The sequence below is a fragment of the Bufo bufo genome, chromosome 1 (genome assembly GCF_905171765.1).
Source record: "Bufo bufo chromosome 1, aBufBuf1.1, whole genome shotgun sequence".
NCBI classification, from domain to species: domain Eukaryota; kingdom Metazoa; phylum Chordata; class Amphibia; order Anura; family Bufonidae; genus Bufo; species Bufo bufo.
In genome coordinates, this window is record NC_053389.1 from 438,240,753 (window position 1) to 438,253,636 (window position 12,884).

Here is a 12,884-nt window from a genome sequence, read left to right on the forward strand (position 1 = left end):
TATGGCCAGCATTAGGAGTTTCTGCTATTCTCCTTATATTGAGCATACGGGTAATGAGATTTTTTTTTTCCGTTCAGCCTCTGGGCTGAAAGAAAAAAATGAACGGCACAGATTTCTTCATTCGCATCAATCAATGTGGATGAAAAAATCTCTGCCAAAAAAAGAAAATGGAGGGGAAAGGCGTCTGCCAGGACATAGGAGCTCCGCCCAACATCCATACCCACTTAGCTCGTATGCCCTGGCAAACCAGATTTCTCCATTCACATCAATCGATGTGGATGAATAAATCATTGCCGGGATTTTTTTTTTTATATATACAAAGTGTTTGCCAAAGTATATGAACACCGCCACCTCCTCAGCTCATATGCCTCGGCAAACGTATCTTTTACTGCAGAGGAGAAATCTCGTCTTGCAGCGCCGCATACACCGACTTGCGTGTAATCTGACAGCAGCGCAATGCTTCTGTCCGAATGCACATCAGTGTTGCAGCTAGTCGATCGGTTGGTCCACCTGGAAGGTAAAAAAAACAAAACAAAAAAGAAAAAACCAGGCCGCAACGCAATAAATTTATTAACTTTTGAACAGAACATATAAACTTTTTTTTAACTTTTTTAACTGAACGTTAACTTTTTTACTTACCGGTATTTCTTTTTTTGTTTAGTTTTTTTTACCTTTATAGAACAAACCTCTCCTTCCCCATGGGACAATGTGCAAAGCGCAAATCGCCTAAAGATGTGGCGAAGTACGTTATGCACTTTATCCCAGGTGAAAGGAGGTTTGCAGCAGCTGTGAGTAAAAGGTCCCTAATAGCCCTGTGTGCCTGTCCTGTGAGATGCAATCCCTATGCTAAGTGTACCTGTGTGTGGTACTTCCGGAAACACTCTCCATAGCATAGGGCAGGGTGGTCAGGACAGTCAGGACAAAAATAGCGGGTGTCACGTCTTATTCCACTCCTGCTACAGACACGACATCTTTTTCGGGGTGACGGTTGGGTTGAGGTACCAGGAACGACACTGGGGAAATGTCGCTCGTGTAGACGGCTAACTACACTGGTGGATGGGGCCACGGAACCTCCTGGATACAGGAGGTTCTCGATGATCTCTTCCTGGAATTTGAGGAAGGATCGTGTTCTCCCAGCCTTACTGTAGAGAACAAAACTATTATACAGCGCCAATTGAATTAAATATACAGACACCTTCTTATACCAGCGTCTGGTTCTGCGGGAAACTAAATACGGAGACAACATCTGGTCATTGAAGTCCACCCCTCCCATGAGCGCATTATAGTCGTGGACACAGAGGGGCTTTCCAATGACACGGGTTGCTCGCTCAATTTGTATTGTCGTGTCTGCGTGAATGGAGGAGAGCATGTAAACGTCACGCTTGTCTCTCCATTTCACCGCGAGCAGTTCTTCGTTACACAAGGCAGCCCTCTCCCCCCTTGCAAGACGGGTGGTTACAAGCCGTTGGGGGAAGCCCACGCGACTAGTTCGCGCGGTGCCACAGGCGCAAATCCGTTCTAGAAACAAATGCCTAAAGAGGGCCACACTTGTGTAGAAATTGTCCACATAAAGATGGTACCCCTTGCCGAATAAGGGTGACACCAAGTCCTAGACTGTCTTCCCACTGCTCCCCAGGTAGTCAGGGCAACCGACCGGCTCCAGGGTCTGATCTTTTCCCTCATAGATCCGAAATTTGTGGGTATAGCCTGTGGCCCTTTCACAGACCTTATACAATTTGACCCCATACCGGGCACGCTTGCTTGGGATGTATTGTTTGAAGCCAAGGCGCCCGGTAAAATGTATTAGGGACTCGTCTACGCAGATGTTTTGCTCTGGGGTATACAAATCTGCAAATTTCTGGTTGAAGTGGTCTATGAGGGGCCGAATTTTGTGGAGCCGGTCAAAAGCTGGGGGGCCTCTGGGACGGGAGGTGGTGTTGTCGCTAAAATGCAGGAAACGGAGGATGGCCTCAAATCGTGCCCTGGACATAGCAGCAGAGAACATGGGCATGTGATGAATCGGGTTCGTGGACCAATATGACCCCAATTCATGCTTTTTAGTTAGACCCATGTTGAGGAGAAGGCCCAAAAAAAAATTAATTTCGGAAACTTGGACTGGTTTCCACCGGAAAGGCTGGGCATAAAAGCTTCCCGGGTTGGCGGATATAAATTGTGTGGCATACCGGTTTGTCTCTGCCACGACTAAGTCCAAGAGCTCCGCAGTCAAGAACAGCTCAAAAAATCCCAGGGCCGAACCGATTTGAGCCGTCTCAACCCGAACTCCATACTGGGCGGTGAAAGGGGGAACTAATGGTGCGGCTGAAGTTGGTGACTGCCAATCAGGGTTTGCCAGCACCTCAGGGATTCTAGGGGCTCTATGGGCCTGTCTGTGCGGTGGCTGCGACGGGGTAACTACTGCACGTGCCACCGTACCAGCTTCAACTGCCCTTCTGGTGCTCGCCACGTCACCATGTTGTACGGCAGTGCTGGTACTAGGTCCAGGGAGGGCTGCGCTGCTGGTGTATGCCTCACTACGTGATCCGGCAGCGACATCCCCACTCTGCTGCTCTTGAAGCGGATCCTGCATAACCTGTGGTCTAGCGACACGGGGCCTGGTACGCCTGGTGCTATCAGGGACCTCCACCTCCTCGTCCGAACTTTGGGTCAGAGAGCCACTGCTTTCCACAGGTTCATATAATCCTGTAGGCCTCTTCAGAAGAATACCCCCTGTTTGACATTTTGGACTACAAAATTTAGGGGTATTCCCTGAGACTACCCAAGAAAAAAAGCAAGCCTGTCTTACAAAGGGGAGGCTAGCGAAGTACCGGAGGCCGCTGCGGTTGATAAAAAATATCAAAACTGATTTTTTTATCGCCGCAGTGCGTGTAAAATGAATGTGCAGTGATCAAAAAAATATATATTTTTTGTCACTGCGGTGGGGCGGGCGTGGGTGAACGCACGTGTGGGCGACCGATCAGGCCTGATCGGGCAAACACTGCGTTTTGGGTGGAGGGAGAGCTAAGGTGACACTAATACAATTATAGATCTGACCGTGATCAGTTTTGATCACTTACAGATACTATAAAAGTACAAATGCTGATTAGCGATACGCTAAACAGCGAATAAGTGACTGCGGTGCGGTGGGCTGGGCGCTAACTCACGCTAAACTACCTAACCAAGGGGCCTAAACTATCCCTAAAACCTAACAGTCAATACCAGTGGAAAAAAAAAAGTGACAGTTTACACTGATCACTTTTTTTCCTTTCACTAGTGATTGACAGGGGCGATCAAAGGGGTGATCAAAGGGTTAATTGGGGTGCAGGGGGGTGATCTGGGGCTACAGTGTACTGTTGGTGCTACTCACAGTTCAGTCTGCTCCTCTGCTGGATCCAACCGACGAAAAGGACCAGCAGAGGAGCAGACAAGCCATATAACAGATCATATTTACTAATACAGGGAGTGCAGAATTATTAGACAAGTTGTATTTTTGAGGATTAATTTTATTATTGAACAACAACCATGTTCTCAATGAACCCAAAAAACTCATTAATATCAAAGCTGAATATTTTTGGAAGTAGTTTTTAGTTTGTTTTTAGTTTTAGCTATTTCAGGGGGATATCTGTGTGTGCAGGTGACTATTACTGTGCATAATTATTAGGCAACTTAACAAAAAACAAATATATACCCATTTCAATTATTTATTTTTACCAGTGAAACCAATATAACATCTCAACATTCACAAATATACATTTCTGACATTCAAAAACAAAACAAAAACAAATCAGTGACCAATATAGCCACCTTTCTTTGCAAGGACACTCAAAAGCCTGCCATCCATGGATCCTGTCAGTGTTTTGATCTGTTCACCATCAACATTGCGTGCAGCAGCAACCACAGCCTTCCAGACACTGTTCAGAGAGGTTTACTGTTTTCCCTCCTTGTAAATCTCACATTTGATGATGGACCACAGGTTCTCAATGGGGTTCAGATCAGGTGAACAAGGAGGCCATGTCATTAGATTTTCTTCTTTTATACCCTTTCTTGCCAGCCACGCTGTGGAGTACTTGGACGCGTGTGATGGAGCATTGTCCTGCATGAAAATCATGTTTTTCTTGAAGGATGCAGACTTCTTCCTGTACCACTGCTTGCAGAAGGTGTCTTCCAGAAACTGGCAGTAGGACTGGGAGTTGAGCTTGACTCCATCCTCAACCCGAAAAGGCCCCACAAGCTCATCTTTGATGATACCAGCCCAAACCAGTACTCCACCTCCACCTTGCTGGCGTCTGAGTCGGACTGGAGCTCTCTGCCCTTTACCAATCCAGCCACGGGCCCATCCATCTGGCCCATCAAGACTCACTCTCATTTCATCAGTCCATAAAACCTTACAAAAATAGTCTTGAGATATTTCTTGGCCCAGTCTTGACGTTTCAGCTTGTGTGTCTTGTTCAGTGGTGGTCGTCTTTCAGCCTTTCTTACCTTGGCCATGTCTCTGAGTATTGCACACCTTGTGCTTTTGGGCACTCCAGTGATGTTGCAGCTCTGAAATATGGCCAAACTGGTGGCAAGTGGCATCTTGGCAGCTGCACGCTTGACTTTTCTCAGTTCATGGGCAGTTATTTTGCGCCTTGGTTTTTCCACACGCTTCTTGCGACCCTGTTGACTATTTTGAATGAAACGCTTGATTGTTCGATGATCACGCTTCAGAAGCTTTGCAATTTTAAGAGTGCTGCATCCCTCTGCAAGATATCTCACTATTTTTGACTTTTCTGAGCCTGTCAAGTCCTTCTTTTGACCCATTTTGCCAAAGGAAAGGAAGTTGCCTAATAATTATGCACACCTAATATAGGGTGTTGATGTCATTAGACCACAAGCCTTCTCATTACAGAGATGCACATCACCTAATATGCTTAATTGGTAGTAGGCTTTCGAGCCTATACAGCTTGGAGTAAGACAACATGCATAAAGAGGATGATGTGGTCAAAATACTAATTTGCCTAATAATTCTGCACGCAGTGTATGATCTGTTATATGGCTTGTGATTGGATTTTTTGAAAATCGCCAGCCTGCCAGCCAATGATCCTTGCTGGCAGGCTGGTGACTAAATTGTTCTTTAACTTTTGCCGGCCCGCGATGCGCATGCGCAGGCCGGCTTTGAGCGAAATCTCGCGTCTCGCGAGATGACGCGTATATGCGTGACTGTGCGCAGCGCTGCCACCTCCGGAACACGAATCTGCGTTAGGCGGTCCGGAGGTGGTTAATCACCCATATGGTGGCAAAAGCGACGTTTCGGCTCAAGCATGAGCCTTTTTCAAGCATTGGTGAACAGTGAACAGCAGGTATATAAAGGTGTGCCAATACATACATTCAATCAAACAACATAATTGATACTTTAAAAATGATGCATGTGTACAATATATAAATATGTGCATAAACCGCATAATGATCATGATTATTAAAGTGACTAGTGCATTACATAAAATACAACTCCATAATATAGCAAATTACATATGAAAACACCATAAGACATAAAATTGGTTACATCTGCAACACATCAATATATCATTAGTGCATCAACTGTAATAGTGCACATGAGCAAATAGGGAAGACTAATCAATTGCTACCTGGGGGAATGATGGTGCCCACATATACCATAGCGCTGATCGGCGCGTCCTCAGGAGACCAAGGCGCATGTCCCGGTCGCATCGCGTCATCACTGGGGGACAGGCTGATGCATAACGGTGCCGCCTACTGATGACATCAGCGGCGCACCCAATAATGTGTCACCGCCTTCTCCCATCGATGACTACACACAGCGGCGCATGCGCAATAGCGACAACAGGCTATTTGCCGTTATGTTGGAAGAGGAAATCTGAGCAAAAAGTAATCATTACCTTTGTAGTTTACTGCCTTCTTCGTTCTACATAATCAGTTACTGTGGTTGAATACCACTATAGCGCAGGTTGGATGAGTAACCATCTTTTCCAAAATGGTAAACCCAAATCCACTCGTTGCCCCAATGCTAGCAGCACGTCAGTGCCATCAGCATTGTAGGATCTTGCCCTGCTTAAATATACAGTATAACTGGGAGGGTACTCCTCATTACAACAGAACGCTATTAGAAAAAACGGCAGTATCAGCTACAGAGAAAAGGTATAAAGTGCTCCCCCTTAAATTTTATCTTAGCGGGACATACGCATGGAACCCAGAGATAAAAAAAGTAACACAACAAAATTGATTTTTCGTGGGCTCATCATCCACCATTCAGGTTCATCAGTTTTCTGAGGTGCCTTCTGTGCAAGTGCTTCTGAAAAGATAATACACAAAGTGTCAGTGACATATATTAATCAAATTACTTATTACACATATATTAAAATCAATATGATACTCATAATTTTGTGTTTGCATTTTTTTGTCTTTTTTAAACCAATGAATCTGTCATCTACAGGAGATAATTTGGAACTTACATCAGTGGAACATAGGGGCAAACTGACCTCCTCACAAAACTCCACCATATCTATAATCAATATTTAAACCTCTAGGATGCAGACTTTGTAATGTCTGAATCCAGTGCATTTCTCTTTTTTTGAGTAGAGATACCCGATCTCCACCTCTCCGTGGCATTGGAACTTGATCTATGATCCAACATCTAAGATCTTTTTCCTTGTGCCCTAGTAACCCAAAATGTCTCGGGACTGGCAAATCTTTGCGTCCCTTTCTGATTGTATAGCGATGGTTATTAAGCCTAGTCTTCAAGTCCGTGGAAGTTTCGCCTACATATAGCAATTGGCATGGACAGGATAGGACATAGACTACAAATGAAGAGTCACATGTTAAATGAAACTTGATGGGATATATTTGTCCCGTATCAGGATGTGTGAATGTCCTGGACCTACGGTTTCAAGCTGCAGTTAACACAATGCAGACACGGGAAACAACCCGTGCCTGATGGTGCCAACGTTGTCTGTCTGGCAATGGATTTAGGTCCCACATCCGTTCTCACCAGTTGGTCTCTTATATTTTTACACCTACGGTAGGCACATAGGGGAGATGTTCTAAATTCTGGTACCGTTTTCAGGCAACTACCAAGTATTGGCCAGTGTCTTTTCAGGATTTTGTTAATTGCGCCGCTGTATTCTGAATAGGTGGACACAAACGTGATTTTTTTCTGTGTCTTCCTGTTATCATTGCCCTGCAATAGGGAGTCCCTGTCTACAGCTAGCGCTTTTTGTCTCTGCTCAGCGAGCAGTTTGTCCGGGTAACCCCGTTGTTTAAACTTAGTAACCATACTATCAACCGTGTTTTCAAGGGTTTCACTGTCTGCTACAATTCGCCTTGCTCTTAAAAATTGCGAGTATGGTAAATGTTTTACCATACTGCGTGGATGACAGCTCTCATACCTCAACATCATATTCCTGTCAGTGGGTTTCGTATATAGTAATGTAGATAATATTCCATTGGAGACCACGACATTGGTATCAAGGAATTGAACTGAGGTGTCTGAGTAAGTCACAGTGAACTGTAACTCACTGTCCGCATCATTGAGGTAGCGGTGGAAGTCTAGCAACTGTTGTTCAGTACCTGTCCAGATGAGGAAGATGTCGTCTATGTATCTTCACCACCCCAAAATGTATTGGGCATGGCGGGACCCATAGACGACATCTTCCTCAAACCGGCGCATAAAAATATTAGCGTACGTTGGGGCCACATTCTGGACATAATACGTATCCTGAAAAAGGAAATAGTTGTGTTCCAGTACAATAGTGAGAAGCAAGATAATGAAAGAGCAAGCCTCTGGTGTCATTGATGACATATCCAACATACCTTGTACCGCAGCAATACCCTTTTGGTGGTCAATGGAAGTATATAGGGATATGACATCAAACGAGACCAGTGTGATCCTTCCCACCTCATCAAGATTGACCTTACTCAATTTCATCAAGAAATCAGACGTGTCTCTGATATAAGATAGTCCCCCTGTAGAAAAGTCACGTAACACCTTGTCTAAAAAAATTGATATGTGACAAAACACTGAATCGGTGCCCGAAACAATAGGGCGCCCCGGTGGGTCCACCATTGTTTTGTGCACTTTTGGCAACACATAAATCACCGGGGTAATGGGGTGGGAAACTGTGAGATATTCTCTAAGTCCCTCGTCTATAATACCTGCTTGTACAGCTTTTGTCACACATTGTTCAATTATTCGCATGATGTTGAATTTGAGGTCATATGATATCAGATTATACACTTTTACGTCACTTAATTGCCTTAAGATCTCTTTGGTGTATTTGATGGTGTCCATCACTACAACGGCACCGCCTTTATCGGCGGGTTTTATCGTTAGGCCAATATCCTTTTTTAATTCAACTAATGCATATACCTCAGCCGCAGTGAGGTTGGGGTACCTGAAGCCCTCAGTACGAGGGAGAGACTTCAGGACACCAATCTCATTTTTGACAGCCGAGATGTATGCATCAATGGCTGGTTCATTTACCACCGGATTAAAGTAGCTTTTGTTGGACAGATTAAACATTTTACATGAGAACTCGCTAGATCTTGTTACCCGCTCCCCACTCTTTCCTTGAAACCACACCTTTAGCTTGATGGAGCGGAAAAAATTACACAGATCAGATTCAACATCCAGCCAATTTACCTGTGAGTTGGGGCAGAATGATAACCCTTTGGATAAAACAGTTAACTGCGCAGGGGTCAATGTTTTGCAGGAAAGATTGATAACAGCTATTTCTTCTTTTTTTGTATTTAAGTCCGTGTTTTCATGTTGCGTATTCTGCTGGTTTCGTCTGTGTCGACGACCGCCTCTCCTGGTTCGTTTCCTCTTGCTGCATTGGAATCCGCTTTGTTCCCTAAAAAAACTTCCGGTTCTCCTTTATGCATCTGGGTGTTTTTTCTTATTTTTTTGTTGTCCCTCATATTGTTATACGGGGAATTTCCAGGTTGCCAACTGTAAATGTCACCTTTTTTGTAGTTCTCGATGTCTCGGGCCCATTTGATCCTCTTACCATCCTCTAGCTGTCACGGCTGAGGATAGGGGAAATCCTCAGCCGTGCGTGCCAGGTGATGTTATGGCTGCTCAGCCAGGAGAACAGGATAGGGAGCAGGTCACCTCCTAACAGCGTCCCTACCCTGACCCTAACTCCTAACTGCATGGGCCGACCTTAAAGGTAGGAGGACCCATGCGCAGGAACCTCGGATCCCTAACTCACCCTCCGTCCGGTCCCTGCGCTAGGAGTCAGGGTAAGACGACCTACTCCTCCTAGGCACGGAGGAGCAGGAGTCTCACTGGCCAAGCTGTTGGGAAAAGGGGAACAAATTCAAGCCTATGTATATGGCAGGTGCTGCACTAGTTCCAGCCACCTGTCACAGCCCTGCTGACTGGATCCGTGTGCAGGAAAGCTGAAGTCCACAAATAGCAAACAGAAGTCAGCACAAACTCATCCACACACCGGAACCCAGATACATGGCAGCACTGAATAATACAGGAAAACATAAACCGAACATCACACAGACTTAGCTAAACTTAAACTTAAACTTATGACCACAGTGGTGGCTCTCACAGGCGGATAGAAAAGACAGGAGGCTGCTCCAGCTAGCAAGACTGAAACAACCTACTGAGCCCTGCTAAAGAGAGGGTCTATATAGGCCCAAGTGGCCACACCCAAGGGTTGGACACACCCAGTGACATCACACACACACTGGGAAGGAAGTTAACCCTTCCAGTACCACAGAAGGGAAAGACACATAAAGGGGAAGTGCACACAATACATAATACACCGTGCACACAACACACACACCTAACATAAAGAAAGTCAGGTGAGACCGCATGCCAGGGCAGCAAGCTGCCTAGCGACGCTAAGGCTGCTCTGCTGCTAAATACAACACTAGTTGCCCGCGGCAACCACAAGTGAGGCCACACACAAGCGGCCCTCACCCGTGGTTGAACACCCATACAAAACCGCAGGCAACTGCATGCGGTAAAGAAGTCACGGTCATGGGCATGGCCGTGACACTCCCACCCCTCAAAGCCCCCCCACCAAAAAAAAAAGAAACTGGTGAGGAACTCACACAAGGAGATGGGAGAAGGAGACGTCCACTCTCAGGACATGGTTCCCAGGAGGTCACTGTCAGCTGCATCCTCTCCCAGCTCACACTAGCCAGTCCGACAAGGCCTGCAGCCCGCACCAGCGACAAGGGAATGGAACCACAGAGAGTGGACTAGGGGACTCTCCACTCACGTCCCCACTCTAGTCGCTGCCAGCAGACCCTCCAAACCAGCATGCAGACGGACCACTTACGGAGTGCTGCCAGCAAACGACCAGAGATGGGAACATGGAGAGGGACGAGGGACCACCAACACGGACACGGAAGGTAAGGTGGCGGGGAATAAGCCACCAACCGTGCTGTTAACGGTGATCCCCCCGGGACGCTCTCCCTTCGGAGAATGCGCATGCAGGCCACAAGGGGATGGCACTGCATGCTGCACCCTCTTCCGAAGGCGTGCACCCGCACACCAAACAAACACCACGGTGCAATATAAAATTAGGGGGACGCCAAACGAGGCAACGGTGAAGGGATGGCGGGGAACGCCACTCACCGCACCGTCAGAGGCGAAACCCCCCAGAACGCTCTCCCTCCGAAGAGCGCGCATGTACCCCTTCCGCAGACGGCGGTACATGCTTCAGCCTCTTTCGAGGGAGCACCACGCGAGAAGCCTCTGTGGTCATAGTGTCACGGCTGAGGATGGGGGAAATCCTCAGCCGTGCGTGCCAGGTGATGTTATGGCTGCTCAGCCAGGAGAACAGGATAGGGAGCAGGTCACCTCCTAACAGCGTCCCTACCCTGACCCTAACTCCTAACTGCATGGGCCGACCTTAAAGGTAGGAGGACCCATGCGCAGGAACCTCGGATCCCTAACTCACCCTCCGTCCGGTCCCTGCGCTAGGAGTCAGGGTAAGACGACCTACTCCTCCTAGGCACGGAGGAGCAGGAGTCTCACTGGCCAAGCTGTTGGGAAAAGGGGAACAAATGCAAGCCTATGTATATGGCAGGTGCTGCACTAGTTCCAGCCACCTGCCACAGCCCTGCTGACTGGATCCGTGTGCAGGAAAGCTGAAGTCCACAAATAGCAAACAGAAGTCAGCACAAACTCATCCACACACCGGAACCCAGATACATGGCAGCACTGAATAATACAGGAAAACATAAACCGAACATCACACAGACTTAGCTAAACTTAAACTTATGACCACAGTGGTGGCTCTCACAGGTGGATAGAAAAGACAGGAGGCTGCTCCAGCTAGCAAGACTGAAACAACCTACTGAGCCCTGCTAAAGAGAGGGTCTATATAGGCCCAAGTGGCCACACCCAAGGGTGGGACACACCCAGTGACATCACACACACACTGGGAAGGAAGTTAACCCTTCCAGTACCACAGAAGGGAAAGACACATAAAGGGGAAGTGCACACAATACATAATACACCGTGCACACAACACACACACCTAACATAAAGAAAGTCAGGTGAGACCGCATGCCAGGGCAGCAAGCTGCCTAGCGACGCTAAGGCTGCTCTGCTGCTAAATACAACACTAGTTGCCCGCGGCAACCACAAGTGAGGCCACACACAAGCGGCCCTCACCCGTGGTTGAACACCCATACAAAACCGCAGGCAACTGCATGCGGTAAAGAAGTCACGGTCATGAGCATGGCCGTGACACTAGCTTAATCTGCAGCTGCTGTAACTGCCCCTTTAAAGTCTCACTGAACTCTGAGTACTGCTCCTCCTTCATATACATACGGAGCTGTTGCTCAATCTGTACCATATCAATGGTCAATGTGGCGACTTCCTGTTGTAAAAATTCAATATTTAATAGGATGAAGTCCATGGAATATTTATTGGACAAGGCCTCAAAACGTTTGCAAAAAAAATCACTGTGAGAGAACAGATTGGGGCGCAAATGGGATCGCATCCCTCTGGGGATCCGCTGCTCCTTATAATAATGCCCAAGAGTGGTCATGTGCAACTTTAAAGATAATGTCCGTCTAGAGAGGTTTTCATATTTTCTTTTATGTTCCTCCAAAGATGGAGTCGTGAGAAAGGCAGTATCTCCCTCTATGCCACCGATAATACGCTCCGCATCCTCCTGCGTGAAGACACAACTACCGGGTGTATCCAATTGCGACATGTTGGTGTGCAAAACCAACAAAAAAGTATTGAAAAAAACAAATGTAAAAACTTGCAGGTGTGCTAGGCCAATATCACAGATGATAGAGGAAAAAAAACACTGGCAGCACCACCCTAAAAAAGTATGGAAAATAGACGGGTGCAATATCCAAGTATGGTAAAAGGTGCTTACCCACTTATAGAAAGTAAAAAATCGGACTGCACTCCAAGCGTTTCTTCAAAAGAGTATGTTTTTAATCACCCATATGGTGGCAAAGGCGACGTTTCGGCTCAAGCATGAGCCTTTTTCAAGCATTGGTTATATATATTATACATTAATACACACGTGCGCGGGGCGTGTGTGTTTGTGCTTTAGGGTGCACACCCTAATGCAATAGGCTGCGCACGCCTATGGTGGGCTTGGACATCAGCCCCAGAAGATTTACTTAATGTATGTCAGTTTTCTGCTGTAAATGATGACCGAAATCTATGGCAGCTGTGAGCTGGCCAAGAAGTAATTCAGGGCGCATAGACTGTCAGAGGATGCACTTAATTTTTAACCAGGCATGAACTTCATGATAAATTAAATGCATCCCCCCTGCTCTTGATAAATTTCCTCTGAGATGTTTGGTGAGTGGAAAACAACTCCAAACATGTTCTGACAGTTGCTGGCTATTATGGGATGATGGGAGTTGTATTTCTACAG